The sequence below is a fragment of the Humulus lupulus genome, chromosome 5 (genome assembly GCF_963169125.1).
Source record: "Humulus lupulus chromosome 5, drHumLupu1.1, whole genome shotgun sequence".
Taxonomy (NCBI): Eukaryota; Viridiplantae; Streptophyta; class Magnoliopsida; order Rosales; family Cannabaceae; genus Humulus; species Humulus lupulus.
The window spans coordinates 132205226-132224144 of record NC_084797.1 but is presented as its reverse complement, the minus strand read 5'-3'; the positions used below and the strand labels follow the sequence as shown (position 1 = coordinate 132224144).

The 18919-nt window shown below is 38.7% G+C and overlaps 1 long non-coding RNA gene across 3 annotated transcripts in view; it reads left to right on the top strand.

Annotated features, from left to right (window-relative positions):
* The first annotated feature begins 11840 nt into the window (after positions 1-11840).
* LOC133777668 (uncharacterized) overlaps positions 11841-18919 on the top strand; it is a 59481-nt gene continuing 52402 nt past the window's right edge. For 2 of the 3 annotated variants that reach the window (XR_009868757.1, XR_009868758.1), the window contains exons 1-3: positions 11841-12287; positions 12575-12697; positions 12988-13173. This is a non-coding gene — a long non-coding RNA (uncharacterized LOC133777668). Of the gene's footprint in view, positions 12288-12574; positions 12698-12987; positions 13174-16847; positions 17102-18919 lie in introns of those variants that run through there. The other variant, XR_009868756.1, reaches the window with a different exon arrangement.

Here is an 18919-nt window from a genome sequence, read left to right as displayed (position 1 = left end):
TTGCTGGAACATTCTGTCTCTGTGAGCCTATCCCAGCCCCTCCTCGTCGGTTCCCATGGGTATTCCTGGGTGCTTGTTAAGGAGGCACTGAACTTTGGGTTGCAGTTCTAACTGATCTATTGACATGCTGATGACCCCTATGATGGCAACTAGGTTGAGCATTTTGGTGATCTAGCACTGTAGGCACAGAACTTGGGGTGGCATGTCTGACTAACAGACTTGGTTTGGATCGGTTATTCCTGTGGGACTTATGAGATCCACTTTGCCTCTTTTTGACATTAACGTCGGTTGCAAGAGAGGGTAACCAAGCCAAATCCTCCTCAATTTGCTTGTTTGCGTTAGCAAGATGGATTCTTTACCGCATATTTTCCAACTCAACTGCAGTTAAGTAGTCTGGGTTTGGATTCGGTGGCAATGACGCCGAACTCCCAGTATCACCGTGACTCGCTGGTTGCTTTTCACGGACATTGCTGGACTTCAGGGCCATGCTCATTTGAAATAGTAGTATGATGGACCTCCTGCCCACCAAGCTGTTCTATCTCATTGTCGTGCATGGAGCGAGTGAGCACCATGATGAGATTTGACTGGGATTTTGATGAAAGCACTAATTTCCCTCTCAATGAAAGCACCAAACTATTAACCCGGTTTTTTGCCAACAGTGTATTAAGAAATAATAAGGTTGATTAGTGCTTAGTAATAAACCGTAATGGAAGATGAAACAAATTCACAAGAACACAAATCTTTTACGTGGTTCAATGGTTAAAATCCACTTAGTCCACGAATCTATATTATTGATGTTTCTTTCTCTATTTTGGCATAGTTTTAGTATTACGGAATAATAGTCCCTTTCACTATCCAATATTCCCAGTATTTATAGAGAAATTCTATGGACAGGTTTGGGTAATCGCGTGAGTCAATCACAGATTTACATATTTATTACATTTAAACACATATACTTCCCATTTATAATGGGATATGATTCGATCATAAAGTAAATGTTCTCCTAATATCTGCGACATTAAATATGATAGCCTGGTCATAAATAAATGTATTATGGGACCCGAGTCTTTGGGGATCTGTGGGTACGCAATATATTTGAGTTACCATGAGCTAGATATCTCTCCAAGCTCATACTTCGACAACTGTTTGAACATCATGAGCTCGCACTTCACAACCTTCGTATCCCTAATCTATATGACCACTGTGCAAATCGAGCTGCGTACGTGGATAATAAATGGATACCTTGGTTATTTTTTTGTATATTTTATTTGCCCGCTGTACTCGAGCTGAGTGAAGGACTAATGTTGAAATCAGGGTACAACAAGTTGGTTTGGGTCATTATGGACCAGTATTTAAAGTGAGTTCACTTCTATCAGTAAGGACAAGTAACCTAGTTGATCAGTATTCAGATCTTTGTGCGAGAGAGTTAGTATGCCTTCATAGAATTCAAGGTTTATCTTATTAGATGAAGACTCTATATTTACTTCCGAGATTTGGGGAAGGTTGCAGAAGGTGATGTCTATACAGTTGGAATTTAATATAGTATATTATCCTCAGACTGATAGTAAACCAGAGAGAGATTTATCCAGTTATTGGAAGGGCATCTTATGAGATGGATGAGATTTTATTTCTGGATCTTGAGGTAGTTAAGAGAATCATTGAGACTATTGAAAGGGGTTAGAGCTTGGATGCTCACTTCTCAGAGTAGATGGAAAAGTTATGCTGATTTGAGATGCAGGAACATGGTGTTCCAAGTCGAAGACTGTATCTTCCTTAAAGTATCACCATGGAAAAGGGTGAGGAGATAAGGGCAAGTTAAGCCCTAGACTAGTAGGACCGTTTGAATCCTTGATAGGACCAGTCAATTTTCCTTTGGATTGGTCTTATCTTTGGCACTGTCAGCTGTATACAATGTATTTTGTATTTTCATGTTGAGGAAACATGTGTTACATGAGACTCATGTGTTGAGTTATGAGAATATGGAGATTGAGGATAAGTTATCCTATGAGGAATAGCTAGTTCAGATTTTAACTGAAAGAATAAGGTTCTGAGAACCAAAGCTATACCTTTAGTTAAGGTATGATACAGAAACAGTGAGGTTGAGGGTATGACCTGGGACCTGGAATCAGATATGTGGAATTTATATTCTGGGCTGTTCAAATAAATTTCGAGGATGAAATTTTTGTGAGGAGGGGATAGTTGTAATGATCCAAATTTCCTAATACGGCTTAGGACAATGATTAGGAGGCTGAGAGGGTCATAATTGATTTATTATGCCATTAAATGATTATATGCATGATTATGTGAGTTATATTATTATATAATGATAAATGCATGCATATGGGTCCACTTTTCGTTATAAGGGCATTTTGCTAATTTGGCCTGTTGAGAGCATGTTTGTATATTTTCATGCATGTTGGTGAATTATGAATGAGGCAAGATTATAATGTGCATTTGTTGGAGCTATTCGACATGAGACGATCTTTGAATGCAAGTTAGCGGTTTGGTCATAACGGTGTTAATTTCGGGGCTCGGGGCAAGTCTCGAGGTAATTTGATGATTAGTACATTACCAGGAATTAAAGGGTAATGGGATATGATTTATTAGCATTTGAGGATATTGGGAATAACAGGATTGGAGGACGTTAATTATAATTAACGAGATAGACAAGAAAGGACAATTTTTTCCTTAGGGGCTTTTAAGAAAAGAAGATAGGCTTAGGGGGCAGCGCTGTAGCGCTACCCTATTTTTCCAGGGCATTCTTTTGAGCTCTTTTGAGGGTTTTTGGCTCGGGGTTTCAATTCTTAAGGCTCAGTTTCAATTCGAGGTCCCGGGAGTGAGGTTTAGATCATGAACCTTTTATTGTTGATTTTATTGATGGAATTCCATATTTGGTTATGACTAGGTGATCGCTAAGGGATCAAAGGATTGATTGTTCTCAAGGGTCGTTCTTAACGTATTTCACACTTGAACCAGAGGTAAGAAAACTGCACCCAGTATGTGACATGCGTGGTTATTAATGAGGCATGTTGAGTGCTCTATATGTGGACATTGATTGCATATTAAATGCTTAGCAATCTTGCTTATCAGTGAATGGTACTGACTTATTAGTCAGAATCGACAATGGTATCAGTATTGATTGTGAAGCTGTGACACATTAGTCAAGTTCGGCAGTAGTACTGAGCATTGGTCGTATGGTATTGACTTATGAGTCAAGAACAGTATTAGCGTGTTTAACGCAACCCGAAAAGATTAGATCTATTCAACATAAGCATTATCATCATAAACATGAAATGCTTGACCGGCTTAAGTTCGATGAAAACAAAAGCACTTGTCTAGTCTAAAGGCTAGTTACTTAGAGCCAGGACCAAAAGCCTCAGGTGACTGCAACGTCACATGGCTGTGGGTGCTGAGCCCAAGTTTGTGACTCGTTCAATAGTCACTTATCTGATTAGGGTGCATAGCCAAAAGTGTTACTCATTTGTCACCTATCTCAGAGAGTGACTTATTAGTCAACTACTCATAGAAAGACTTATCAGTCATCTACATAAGGATAGACTTATTAGTCATCTATACAGAGAAAATTATTAGTCATCTACCTCAGAGATAGACTTATCAGTCATCTAACAGAGATAGACTTATCAATCATCTACATAAGGATAGACTTATTAGTTATCTATACAGAGAGACTTATTAGTCATCTACCTCAGAGCGAGTGACCTATTAGTCATCTACTCAGAGCGCAGGACTCCACAAACATTTATTTGTACCTGCTTGCATGCATGAGTAGGGGTATTACTGCTAGGCATGCTTATTATGATTTAGTAACATGTTATTACTTGTTCATAAGTGTATTGAGTTTCCTTACTGAGCTTCGGCCCACAAGTGCTATATGGTCCAGGTGAAGGCAAAAGAAAGCTGGACCATCCTTGAGTTGGAGAGCTTAGGTGACGATGTGTACATATGTGGCTGCTCGACCGCCACAGCCGAGGAGTTAAAGAGGAACTAGGGTTAAACCCTATTTTATCGCTTAGGCCGGCTGGTTGTAAATCTTTTGTTGCAATTAACCTTTAAATTATATTTTTGGGATCCCAATGAATATGGTAAACGTTTTAGTGAAATGTTGTTTCTTAACACAAAAATTTTAACCCTAAACCTTTAATCATACTTAGTTACACAATTATGGCCAAATGACTCGATTAGCGAGTATAGCCCTGTTTAAATGCACACTGTAACGGTCCCTGGGTAGTAGGGCGTTACATGTTATGTCCATCTTTCCTCTTGTTTCCAACTTTCAAAGACAAAGCTTGGTTAGCTTCAGCCTTAGCTGGATCAGCAACAACAATAGTAGTATTATTTTCTCCTCCCTTACTAGGTCCACCCATGATAGAGTCAAAAGTATGATGCTTGTTCATGAGCTGCGTCAGACCATAGTTTAGTTGATCATGAACGTGCAGACACGGTGCCATCGGAGCATTCACGATGTCATCACGTATGTGCGGAGACAGTGCTATCAAAGCATTTATGGTGCCATCACGAGCATTGACAGTGCCATCACGAACGTGCTGACACGGTGCTCAATCATGACAAACTTGGATTTGTCACCAATCAACTCTATGCTGATATTCTGCTTCAACTTAAGAAAGTTTTCTCCAGTGAGTTTCTCCATTGAAAGTTGAGAGAGGATGGGAGTAGACACAACCATACTTAAAACTACCGATGATCAATCAAATAGAAATCAATGACTTTTGCTCAATAAAACTCCTATTCACACAAATGTCAAGAAATAACACAACTTATATAAAAAATATGTAGGATATGAGAAAAAATACCAAAATTAACAGCCCTAGGTAAAAATTACATAACTCTGTGAAACTATCCAAAATTGACTTGGTCAACTTTAATAATTCTAATTGATAATTAAATCAATTTATTGAGACTATCTAGATGATTTTATCCAAGGTACAGTGGGGAGCATGGGCCTATGAAATCAAGCACCAATAAGTTATCATAATTCTAACAAATAAATTTACTAACTTATTTATTCCTCGTGACTCAACTAAAGACTCAGAATTCCATTCTTGAATTCATAGAACGCTCTGTAACAAATATAGATATGCTATTAATTATCCATTGTTACAACCATAATTATCACTCAGTCCTCTATAGACGGTCTACAATGAGATGGGACTAAAATACCTTTCAACCCCTCACTGTATTTTATCCTTAAAACACTTAGTTCCTTGTAAATGATATTTCAGTAAACTAATATTAATTACTCAAATGAGATCTTTATCATTTAACACCTTGAACCAAACTAAAAGGAAACCATCGTTTCACTCCATCATCAGAAGTTATAGATGTTCATATCTATGATTAACACTCCCACTCAATTATACTACCGAGTTCTCAAGATGTAAGTATGGGCTAGTCTGTAGGGTAAGTTGGTAACAAACAAGTCAAAGAACTCAAATAATACAATCAGTTAGAATGCTAACCACTCAGAATTGAGATTGAATTGACCTATGGTCAACTATATGATATGACTAGAAGAGATAATAATGATATGTTTACTTATCCTATCAACTGTCAATATCGGTCCCTTCCGATGTAACAAATACATCTGATCTTATCTACTTTGCTAATGTTCTGGAAAGAACATAACATTGTGATGTGTAAGTAGATCATATCGTAGATTGGCAAGTCAGTGTAAATCCTATGTATAGACTAATCTTAGGACTAATTTATTTTGAGCAAATAATCATATTTATATTCCACTGTGATTACATCACTATAATTATGATTAGCTATGTGCTTGGGATTTAATAGAAGCTTATATTAATTAAAATAATCATGAAAATAAAACATGTGAGCAAAGTGATTGACCAAGTAAAAAAAGATTTTTATCCTTTTATAGATAATAAAACCAAGATGTGAATAAAACTTATTTAACCAGACTATTTCCTTAGCTCCTTCAGAGGCAGCTATGTACTCAGCTTCCATGGTGGAATCTGAGATCGTAGACTGCTTTATGCTTCTCTATATTATGGCTCCACCCCTAACACTAAACACCATTCCAGAAGTAGACTTCCTGTCATTGACATCAATCTAAAAATCTGAATTGGTGTAGCCTACAAGGTTCAGAGCACCACCCCTGTAGACTAACATATAATCCATAGTTCGCCTTAAATACTTCAGAATATGCTTAACTGCTATCCAATGTTCCAGTCCTGGGTTTGATTGATACCTGCTCACTACTCCCACTGCATAGCAGATATCTGGTCTAGTACACAAGATAGCATACATTAGACTTCCTACTGCAGATGCATAAGGAACTTTTCTCATTCCATCTTCCTCTTCAAAAGTCTGGGGAAACTGCTTCTTTAAAAGATGAATTCCATGGCAAGACGGTAGATGTAACGCCCTACTACCCAGGGACCGTTATTATGTGTATTTTAAATAGTTCTAAGCTCGTTAAACGAGTCACTTGGCCATAATCGTGTAACTGAATATGATTAACTGTTTAGGGTAAAAAAATTTGGTCAAGGATACAAACGTTTAACTAAAACGTTTACTGTATACTTTGGGATCCCAAAATACATTTAAAAGGTTAATTACGATAAAATATTTACAACCAGACGACCTAAGTGGCAAAATATTGTTTAACCCTAGTTCCTCTTTAAACCCTCGGTCGTGGTGGTCGAGCAGCTGCATATGTACACATCCTCACCTAAGCTCTCCAACTCTTGGATGGTTCAGCTTTCTTTTACCTTTACTTGCACCACATAGCACCTATGAGCCGAGACTCAGCAAGAAAACTCAAACACATGCACATATGTAGTAAATAATATGTCATCAAATCATAATAAGCATGCCTAGCAGTAATAACCCTATTCATGCATGCAGGCATGTACAAATAAATGATTACGAGATCCTGCGCACTGAGTAGATGACTTTTAAGTCAATCTGGGGTCCTGCTCCCTGAATAGATGACTATTAAGTCTCTTTGGGGTTCTCCGCCCTAAATAGATGACTTATTAAGTCAATCTGGGATACTACGCCCTAAGTAGATGACTATTAAGTCTTGCGCCCCAAGCCATGTGACGTTCCAGTCACTTGCATCTTTTAGGCCTGGCTCTGAGTAACTTGCCTTAGACTAGCCAAGCGCTTTAGTATCTTTGACCAATAGGTCGGTCAAGCATTTAATGCTCTTGTTGATTAGATCTAATTATTTCGGCCTGCGTTCAATATGCTATTGCCGCTCTTGACTCATAAGTCAATTCCATCCGACCAACGCTCAGTACTATTGCTGATCATGACTGATAAGTTAGAGCTTCACGACTAGTACTAAACACCATTTTTGTTTCTAACTAATAAGTCAGTGCCATTCACAAGTAAGCAATGATGGGAGGCTTTTACAATGCAACCAATGTCCATATATAGAGCACTCAACATGCCTCATCAACAATCATGTATGTCACATATTGGGTGCAGTTTTCTTACCTTTGGTCCAAGCACAGATTACCAAGAAACAACCCTTAAGCACGATCCTGTTTCCAAGCCCCTAGCAACAACCTAGTCACAACCATAATATAGAATCCCATCAAAATGAGTAAATAAACCCTTCCAGACCGAATCCTAGCCTCCAGGATGTCGAATCCTACCAAACCGGGTAGTCGGATCGATCCTGAGCCTTTAGAGCTAAGTTCCCACAACTAAAAACCAAATCTGGGCAAAGCTACATAGGCAGGCCGAGACTTGACCCTGGGGGTCGCGACGCGCCTCCCTGATACAGAGCCCTTTGCATGGGGTTTAGGGTGTGGGTCGTGACTTGGCCCTCTAGAGTCGCGGCATGGCCCCAGGCAGAGCCCTCCTAGTTCTGGGTTCACCCAGGCCACGGCTTGCTAGAACAAGGTCGCGACCCAACCTCGAACTCAGCCATTTCCTACATTTTCTCCCGTTTAAAATCCTTAAAAAACCTACTCAAACATATTCAAATCCCCAAAACAAACTTTCCAAACATCCTAGTTTCCAAAAGCCATCAAAACCCAAGTCTCAATCAAATCAAAAACTCATAAAACGTAAAATCCAATCAAAGCTTAAACACTCAAAAAATAAAAACTTAAGACTTGGATTACCTCTGATTGAGTCATTTCCCAATTAAATCCTCTGGCTAATCAGCTTCTAATGTTCCCTAGAATCACTATGCCTCAATCCTTGCCTGAATTTGAGTTTCCTTCAAAAACGTGAATGTTGTCAAAAAGAGAACGAGAGAGAGAGAGAGAGAGAGAGAGAACGTTCTGAATGTTCTTTTGATTTCTAACAGGTTACTTCAAGCTTAAGTATCCTCAAGAAAATCCTAATGCTCGGGGTCCCAAAATGCCCCCAAGGTAAAATAGTCAAAATTCCTAGAATTCCCTCTTATTCTCAGTAACTCCCAATATATCATCAAATAATCATTCCCATTACCAAATATCTCTGTAATGTGCTAAATACCCAATATACCCCTTGACTCACTCCGAGTCAAGTATGGGTCCCGTTTGTCCTCGAAATTTATCTGAATATCCTGGAATATCAATTTCGCAATATCTAATTCTAGTTTCTAGGTCACTCCCTCGACCTTACTGTACCTGTATCACACCATAACCAAAGGTATAGTTTTGTTCATCAGAACTCTGTTCTTTCTATCTCATATCTGAGCTGGCTATTCTTCACAGGATAACTTAGCCTGTAATTCCAGATCCTCATAACTTAACACATGAGTCTCATCTAACACATGTTTCCTCAACATGGAAATATAAGATACACTGTATATGGCCGACAGTGACAAAGATAAGGCCAATCCATAGGCAAGATGACCGATCCTCTCCAAGATTTCAAACGGTCCAACTAATCTTGGGCTCAATTTACCCTTATCTCCTCACCCATTTCCATGGTGAGACTCTAAGGAAGATAAAGTCTTCCACTTGGAACTTCACATTCCTTTACTTCAAATTAACATAACTTTTCAGTCTATTCTGAGAAGCGAGCATCCAAGCTCTAATCTTTTCAATAGCCTAAATCATCTTCTAAACTACCTTAGGATCCAAATATGACATCTCACTCATCTCATCCAGATGAATGAGTAATATACATATCCTACTATACAACATCTCATAAGGTGCCCTTCCAATAACTGGATAACTCCCTCTGAATTACCATCAATCTGAGGATAATAAACTATACTAAACTCCAACTGTATACTCATCGCCTTTTACAACCGTCCCCAAAACATGGAAGTAAAAGCAGGATCCTCATCTAATAAGATAGACCTTGAATTCCATGAAGGCATACTATCTCTCTCACATAAAGATCTGTATACTAGTCAATTGTATTATGCATCCTTACTGAGAAAAGCAAGTTGACTTTATATACTGGTCCATAATAACCCAAAATGAAATCACACTGGCCCACTATCCTGGGCAGCCCCTCAGCAAAATCCATAGTGATGCGTCTTACTTCCACTATGGAATATACAAAGGTTGTATTTGTCTTACTGATTTCTGATACTCTGTCTTGACCTGCTAACAGGTTAGGAACTTTGCCACATATTCAATTAAGTCCCACTCCATCCCAAGCCACCAATATAAATCTTTCAGATCTTGATTCATCTTCATGATGCCTGGATGAAGAGAATAAGGGGTAGTATGAGATTCATCCAAAATCTCCCGTTTAATCCCAGTGTGCATCAAATTCCAAGTCCGATCACTATATCTCAATAAACTCATACCTGACACTACTTAATTCTTAGCTAATCCAGCTAAGACATTCCCCTCAATTCTTCCCATTTGTGGGTCTTTCAACTATTATCCTTTAGTCCTCTCTACAAGAGTAAACTCAAACATAATGTTGACCAACTGGCCCACCAGTAGCTCTGCTCTAGTTCTGGTCATACCCTTCAACTAACATGTTGCTTAGGCAATCACCTTTTTTTTTCAATGAGATATCATAATAATCTATAAACTGGTTTTGATCTGTAGGAAGACTAAAATCTCTTCCCCAAAGCACATGTAATATCCCGCCGGTCCAAGAAAACTTTTTCCCTTTGAGGCGTTCCTTGACCTTATCCAATCTCAAACGTAGAATGTACCATAATATCATCAGCCAAGACGATCACAAATCCAATTAAGATAATCTTTGAATACCCTTTTAATTTGATCCATCAAAACAACTGGGGCATAAGTCAATTCCACAAGACATAGCTTAGAATTTATCTGATATAGAAGGCAGTCTTCTGCTTATCCTTCTCCCTGATCTTCAACTGGTAATAACTAGATCAAAGATCCACCTTGGAGAATACCATCTTACATAATAACTGAACCTTTAGTTCCTACAGCTCTGCTGAAGCTGTTCAATATAGTGCCCTAGACCTGGTTCTGTCTCTGGCACCAACCTAATCACCATTCTTCCTCTTTGTGTAAAGGTAACCCTGGAAAATCCCTTGGAACAAATCCAAAAACTCAGAATAATCCAGTATGTCCTAGTCCCACTGGAAGAACCTAAGTGGTATCCACCACATTAGCTAAGAATCCTATGCATCCCTCCTGCAATAGCTCTTTAGTTCTAAGTACAGATGTCATAAGCATATAGCGTCCATGTACATTGCCAACAAATACAAGGGTTTCTCACCCTTAGGCCCAAGAATACCATCTTTTCCTTACGATCTATTATTGTCCCAAACTTGGCTAACCATTCCATATCCATGATCATATCGAAGTCAGTCATAACCAACTCTATCACTACTACAAAATACCCTTTACGAGACACTTTTTTAGGACACACACATAAATGCAAGTCCTTAAAAATATTTATGGAGTTTTTAGGACACTCATTGAGAGTCCTGAAAAAACACAATTTAGGACTCGCAATGAGTGTCCTAAAAAAATATGTGAGTCCTAAAAAAATCTGGGCTAAAAAATGAGTGTTTTACCTAACAGTTTTAAGGACTTGCTTTGTGAGTCCTTAATACTCTTTAAGGACTCGCTTTGCGAGTCCTAAAAACACCTGGGCTGAAAAATTAGGAATGATGACTTTTAAAGACTCGCTTTGCGAGTCCTAAAAGAGTATTAAGGACTTTCAAAGCAAGTCCTTAAAATTGTTCTTTAACATATTTATAAAACTTGTATTAGTTAAAACAAAGTTTTTTATTAATTGGAAAAATCTTGTAAATTTTTTAATAAATAGTATAGTTTTTAAAATAAACTAAATTATGTAAATATATATTTATAAAAATGATGTATTTATTAAAAACTTTTAAAATTAGATTTTTTTGTTTCTAAATTTTTTATATTATTAACTTTTGTATTTATAATAATTTTTATATTAAAATTTAAATTTAATAATATAATGAGATAATAGATGGATTTATGCCTCAAATTATGTATTATTTTTTGGAATGATTAATAAATGACATTAAAATTTAGAAATGGAGAATAGATTGAATTTAAAAAGTTTTACTTTTGTTAAATTAAATTATTATTTATTGCTAAGTAAATAATAAGAAATCTTTAAATTTGATAAATGAGATTCATCTAGAATTAAAGATTTATATTTAAATTATGAGAATTAAAATAAAATTTTTTTTGATCAACCCATTGATATATTATTATTTAAAATAAATATCAAGATGCTTATAATAATATTTTTTTTAATTAATAACTTAATGAGATAAAAAATTATAATTATATTACAAAATTATTTATTAAGATTATCATATATTTTTAATTTTTTTGGAGTAATAAATTTTTTAATTGTTTTTAAATGTGTAGTTGACCCAGAAGTAAACAAAAAAAAAATCCTTCCCCAAAACAAAATATCTGAAAACCCTATCTCTTTTCTTTTCAAGCCACTCTCCCCTCTCACACTTCCCCGATCCATCTCCTTCTCTCTCTCCTGCTCAAAACACCAGCAGCTGGGGGCTTCAACTACGACGGCGAGGGGCCATATGAGGCTTCAACAACGGTGGAGGTCGACGGGGCTGACAGAGGCTCAACGGGACTGCTGGAGGCTTGACGACGCAGACTCAAATTCGTTGGTGCAGGTAACGATCTCTCTCTCTCTCTGTAGTTGACCGACAACTGGGTTGCGTAGGCTGGAGATGGTGGTGCGACGGGGTGCCATGGGTGTTCAGTCCACGGCTCTGTGTGGTGTTGTCTTCTCCAAAGCCGACCACACTCCTCCAGTCGACGGTACACCGACGCTCCTCGAGCCGTGCGAAGCCACTGCTCGCCACCGTTATTGGCCCCAAGGTTTCTCATTCTATTTTACTTATTTTTAGTACCATTCCTTATTTTTTTTGTTTATTTGATAAACTACTTTCATGGTTAATGATTATACAGTTATAAAAAAAAATACATTTTTGGTTTCAATTGATTGTAGATTCTTTTTTCTTCTTTCTAAAACAGTGCATTCATTTTTTCCAATATATCTGTTTATGTTTCTCCCAAAGGGCAAATCAGCTAAGCCTTACTTATCTTACCTCAACCACAGGAATGTTTAGAGTAGCACCATAATTCTATATTTTTCTCTTATGCAGCTGAAGAGACTGAAGTTGAGAAAAAACAACTGGAGCTCGGAATCTTATAGATTTGATGAAGTTTTTACAGACACTGCCTCCCAAAGGCGAGTTTACTAAGCGGTTGCCAAGCCTGTAGTTGAGGTAACTCATCAAGAGACTAATGACTTCTACAATAATCAATGAAGTATTGATTAATTTTGCAATTGGTGCTGAAATTAGCATAACAAAACAAGTTCTAAAATATTGATTCTAGTATGTGTATGTGTTTATGCTTTGCATTTTGTCCCCCATCTGTTTGTTTTTCTAGTTATTTTTCAAATGGTTAGTTTGGAGAGTGTACATTGAGACTGGTTGTTGATCTCAAATTTTGTTTCATCGAAATTCTGTAACTTATGGATATTTTGTTTTTGTTTTGTATGAATTTTTCGCAGAGTGTCTTGAATGGATATAATGGAACAGTTATGGCTTACGGTCAAACAGGTACTGGTAAAACTTACACACTCAGCAGGCTGGGTAAAGATGATACGTCTGAGTGTGGTATAATGGCCAGAGCTCTGGAGGACATACTTTCTTGTACATCTCTTGGTTTTGATAGTGTGGAAATTTCCTACTTTCAGGTAGCATTATATGTTGCATGAAATTGAGTATTGTTTTCATCTTAGCCTAGTTAAAAATTACCATAACTTAAAGTCAAATACAGTATAGGTGATTTCTTATCATTTTTTTTAATACAATCTTATATGGTTGGGATTGAAATGATAGTGTTTATGTGAGAATAGAAATAGAATGAGAAAGAAATATCAATTCTTTTGTTTGGTTGAAATTTTGTTTGGAATGGCATGGACTAACATTACTTTGACCAAAATATCCATATGCAATTATAACTATCATGTAATATATTAAAATTATATTTTAGAGTAATTAATAAAAAAATTATTTTGTTGTATTTTCTTTTGAAAATTTTAGAAGTCTAACATATATAATACATTTTGGAAAAGGGATATATTTTTTTTAAATCAAAATGAAAATTGTAGCTGCATTTTTAAAAAAAAAAATACTTTTAGGGGCATGCAAAGCGAGTCCTAAAATCTTAATTTAAAGATACTCAACAAGATTTTTTAGGACTCGCATTGCAAGTCCTAAAAAATTACTTAAAGCCACTCAACCAGATTTTTTAGGACTCGTATTGCGAGTCCTAAAAACATTCTTTTAGGACTCGTGTTTCGAGTCCTAAAAAATTACTTAAAGGCACTCAACCAGATTTTTTAGGACTCGCATTGCGAGTCCTAAAAACTTAATTAAAGACACTCAACCAGATTTTTTAGGACTCGCGTTGCGAGTCCTAAAAACATTTTTTTAGGACACCCTTTGAGAGTCCTAAAAAACCTCACTTTTTAAGGCTCTCAAATAGAGGACTCGCGCCCCGCGAGTCCTAAAAACTTTGTTAGGACTCGCAATGCTAGTCCTAAAAAACCTTTTTTGTAGTAGTGTATCAAGTAAACTGATGAGTCCCTTCTCACTATAACCTAACCTATCTCTTAAAATTTACCAATAGAGTACCACATTCTCATCACAACATAACCATGTAATCTACATATCAAGTATATATCTCTCTCTAAATGCAACAATTAAAGAACAACATGGCACCAAAACTAGTCAACATAATATTAAAATCAGAACTAGGAAGCTGACCTGCCAGCACTGAGGAACCAAAGCAAACACTCGAGCAGGAGTCAAGATGTCCACCCCCTTTTGCTCATCCTTCCTTCGCCTTGGGAAATCTCTCCTAAAGTGCCCAACCAACCCACATAAGAGTCATGCCCTTGCTCGACATTCTCCTAGACGATGCCTCTTACACCGAGTGCATTTTGGGTAGACTTTCCTATCCTTGTCCTTACCCGATCCAATAAACGGAAGTATCAATGTCTGAGCTCTGTGCTCTTCGGCATTCTCCTTCTCAACCTCATTTCTTGTGCCCTCAACAACAAGAGCCTTCCTTACCACCTGAGCGTAGGTAGATATTTCATGTACTGGGGCGGTTCTAATGCCCTGAGCTATCTTAGGATTCAATCCCTAGATAAACTTTCTTTCTGAGCCACATCTATGGGTACCATATCAAAAGAAAACTTTGCCAGCCCAGTGAATTTGTTAGCATACTCAAATTCTATTGGATTCCCCTAAACCAGGTTCAGATACTCATTTGTCTTAGCAGTCTTGACTACATCACAGTAATATCTTCCATTAAATAGTTGTCTAAATTCTTTCCAGTTCATCGCAGTTGTATCTCGTGTCTGGGAAACCACTTCCCACCACGTTTGGGCATCATCCCACAATACATATGTTGTAACGACCCAAATTCGCTAATAAGGCTTAAGGGCCTTGATTAGTGTGCTGGGAGGGCATAAATGGGATTAGAGTGAATAGTATTTATTTGAATGTGATATTATGTGATTAATAGTGCTTAAATTATATTATATGATAATTGATGATATTATATGATGATATTATATATATGTATGAGATATGTGTGAGAACCACATTATTATGTGGATAAGTCAGCAGCCGACGACTCGAGGCGATCTTAGGGCAAGATTGCGGGAAAAGTCACAACGGCATTATAATTGACTTTGGACAAGTCGAGGGTAATATAGGTGTTGGGTAGTGATTTAGACTATCGGGTTATGAAAATAAATAATTGGAGATATATTTGAGGTTAGGATGTCTAGGTGGGATTATTGGAGGATTTTACCGTTTTGCCCTTGGGGACATTTCCGGCACCCCGAGCTTTGGGATTAGTCTAATAACCTAAGGATATACTTGGAAGACTTTATAAAATACTAGAAAAAAAGTGTAAACCGACCCTCTCAGCTTTCTCTCCTTTCTCTCTCCTAAGGAGGAAGAGCAACCCTGAATTTTAAAAAGAATTAAGCAGAATATTTGGGAATTGGAGGGAATAATCTGGAGGATTAGCTCAGGAACTGATCAAGGATTGAGATAGAGCCAAGGTAAGCTTTGAATTTTCGTTTCTATGGTTGGGAATTTTGAGAAAGTGGCTGAGTTTTTAGTGGTTGTGGTTTTGGTATTTAAGGTTTGATTTGAGGCTGGAATCTTTGAAGTTAGGTCAGGGAACTCTTGGAGAAGTGATTCTGCAACTGAGGTAAGCTTTAATCCAAGGTTTGATGGTTGAATTTTAGTATTTCCATGGCTGGTTTTGAGTTTTTAGGTTTGAAATTTCAGAAAGTGGAATTGGGATTTTGGTGAGTGCTAGGCTGGATTTTTGTTTGAATTGTGTTGTTCAAATCATTCTAATGAAGTTGTTATTGATTGGTTTTGAGTGAGGAGCTTTGGGATGGCTTAAGGTGAGGTTTAGAGGTTGAAAATGGTGGGTTTTTCTGGGTTCGAAGGGTCGGGCCGCGACATAGTTCTTGGTGAGCCGCGACCCTTCGATGCTGATGCATGTTGAGGAAGGAGGGTGGGCCGCGGCATGGTCCAAGCAATGCCGCGACCCTTACCTGTTTTTGTTCCTTAGGAGGGCTCTGCCTGAGGCCATGCCGCGACATGGATGGCCTATTCTGGGGCCCTTAAGGGATTTTGGGATTTTGAGATTTTAGGCTTGGGAATTTAACCTAGGGTGCTCGTGATTGAATCTTTTACCATATTTGGTGAAGTTCAATGTCCCGGGGACTAGAACTTTACCTAGAAGCTCATTTAAGATTGTTAATGGTATCCTTCATCATGGTTGTGACTAGGTGCTAAGCTAGGGCTCGGGGATCGGATCGCGCTCAAGGGGTATCGCCCGTATCTAATTCATCTAGAAGCCAAAGGAAAGAAAACTTCACCCGGTTGAATATTTGAACGAGACTAAGGGCTCCCTGGTATATATGCTTGAAAGAATGGTATTATGCCATGTAAATTATAAACCAACGGCCTAAGTATGCCACGGTTAACTTGTGAAATTGGCACGGCTCGGACACTGGTATCTGAGGACAGCTTATTATGCACTGAGCTTGGTTTAAGCGGGCCGGAGTCAGTGGGTTAAACAGAGGGTGCGACCTAAGGTGTCGGCCCTAGTACTTGAGTTAATTGATTATTATATTTGGCTATGAATATGATTAATGAGTTTGTTGTATAATCTAAGTATAGATGGGGCTAGTGGTAGCTTGAGGTATGCTTATATGCAATGGATTGAACATCTGAACATGCTTACTTGAATACTTGCTTGATAATATTGTATATGCTGTGTGTGTAGTTTTCTTGTTGCGCCTTGGCTCACGGGTGCTGCGTGGTGCAGGAAAAGGCAAGGGCAAGATTGATCAACCCTGAATGGAGAGCTCTGCAAGGTGAATGTACATGTCAGGCTGCTCAGCCGCTACGGTTGAGGAAATTATAGGGACAAGAGGACCAGCACCTTGAATTTCGCCTTAGTATGACTAATGTTTACCTTTAACTGTTGAATTTTGTAAACCAACTTTTAAACATTGTACTTTTGGGGATCCCTTCTATAAATGGTTTATAATCTATAAAATGTTTCTTTTGTGGCCAAAATCTCTTTTAGCCCTAAAACACTTTAGCTAATGACACGTTTTGAGTAAACGACTTGATTAGCAAGTCTCTCACTTTTATAAACACACAGTGTAGCGGTCTTGGCTATCCAGTGTGTTACAACTTGGTATCAGAGCATCCTAGGTTTAAGGGTTCCTGAAGACAGGCTGGACATGTACATTCGCTGCTAGAGACAAGCTTAAATCTGGGTTCGGTAATGTGTATATGTGCCGATGTGCTTATGTGCTTGTGATGAGCTATGAATGCTGTTATTTACTAGATTATTAGGAAGCATGAGATACTGATAGGGCCTGGCCCTTGATTGTTGTATCAGAATATTGAGGCATGTTTATTAGCATCGCCGTGCATGTAGATGAATATTTGGATGATTAATTGTATATTGTGCATGAATGAATGCCTGTATTATAGCTATTCTGTAATGAGATTTGAGGCGTGCTTATTAGCAGCCAGTGCATGAGAATGGATGTTTATATGTTGATTGTTTGTGATTGGTTATGTTCTGTTGGTGGATCTTGGAGAAGTGCTTACCCTGTCATCATGGTCTGACTGCCGAGTCGTTATTTGCAGATTGACTTGGATACCTATGCGTCAAGAAAATCTACACGACTAGCCGACACAAGGTCTGGGACTAGGGGTGATGATCAGGGTCAGACTCCTTCGCCAGTGCCTGAGAACTGGCAGCAGTTAATGGCTGAGATGTAGGCTCGATTACAGAGTCAAGACGAGCAGATCCGTATTCAGCACCAGCAGGCTCCATTAGGGAGTGCTGCCCCTATTGTACCACCTGCAGTGGTACCAGTTATCCAAGCAGGGGAGGTTGGTAACAAATGGGAGCCGTGAGCGGTTCAGGAAGCAGCAACCCCCAATCTTTGAGGGTGGACCTGATCCACTGAAAGCCGAGCAGTGGCTAACTATGATTACCGTAATTCTGGACTTTATGAGGATTAAGGGGCATGATAGGGTGGTTTGCGCCACTTATATGCTGAGAGAGGATGCCGGTATCTGGTGGGAAGTGGCATCGCAGACCAGGGATGTGACTACATTGAGTTGGGAAGGTTTCAAAGATTTGTTTGGCCAAAAGTATTATAATGTTGCTGTCAGAGCAGCAAATGTTAATGAGTTTGTGAGTTTGGTTCAGGGCAGTATGATTGTTATTGAGTATGCCCTGAAATTTGATAGGCTTGCGAAGTTTGCACCAGATCTTGTGCCTACTGATGCTGCTAGACAAGATCGTTTTATCAGGGGGCTTAATGCCATGATAGCCCGGGATGCCAGGATCACAACGATACCTGGAGGAACAACTTATGCCCAGGCCATTGAGAAGGCTCTTACCGCTGAGGAAGCGGAGAATAAGATATGGAGGGATAGTGCAGCGAGAAGGGAGGGCCGCAGGGCGGTGCCTCCATATTCTGGGTCTGGTAGGGGCGGAGGCCCCAGTGACTTCAAGAAGAAGACTCCTGACACTTCGACCGCTGCTGGTCCTGATAGGAGGGGTCGGGGTGGTCAGGGTGGCGGTGAGGCATGGCGGACCTATCTAGAGTGACCAAGATGTAGAAGACGCCATCTGGGCGAGTGTCGGGACAAGGCTTGCTTTGTGTGCGGAGTAGTAGGGCATCTCAGGAAGGATTGCCCAACGGTGAAGAAAGGTGAAGCGGGAAAGGTGGATAGCCTGACTCCAGCTCGAGTATTCATCTTGACTCAGGCAGAGGCTGAGGCTAGTCGCTCAGTAGTGACAGGTCAGCTTTCTAGCGCTGGCTTTTCTTTTACAGTATTGATTGATTCTGGTGCTACACATTCTTT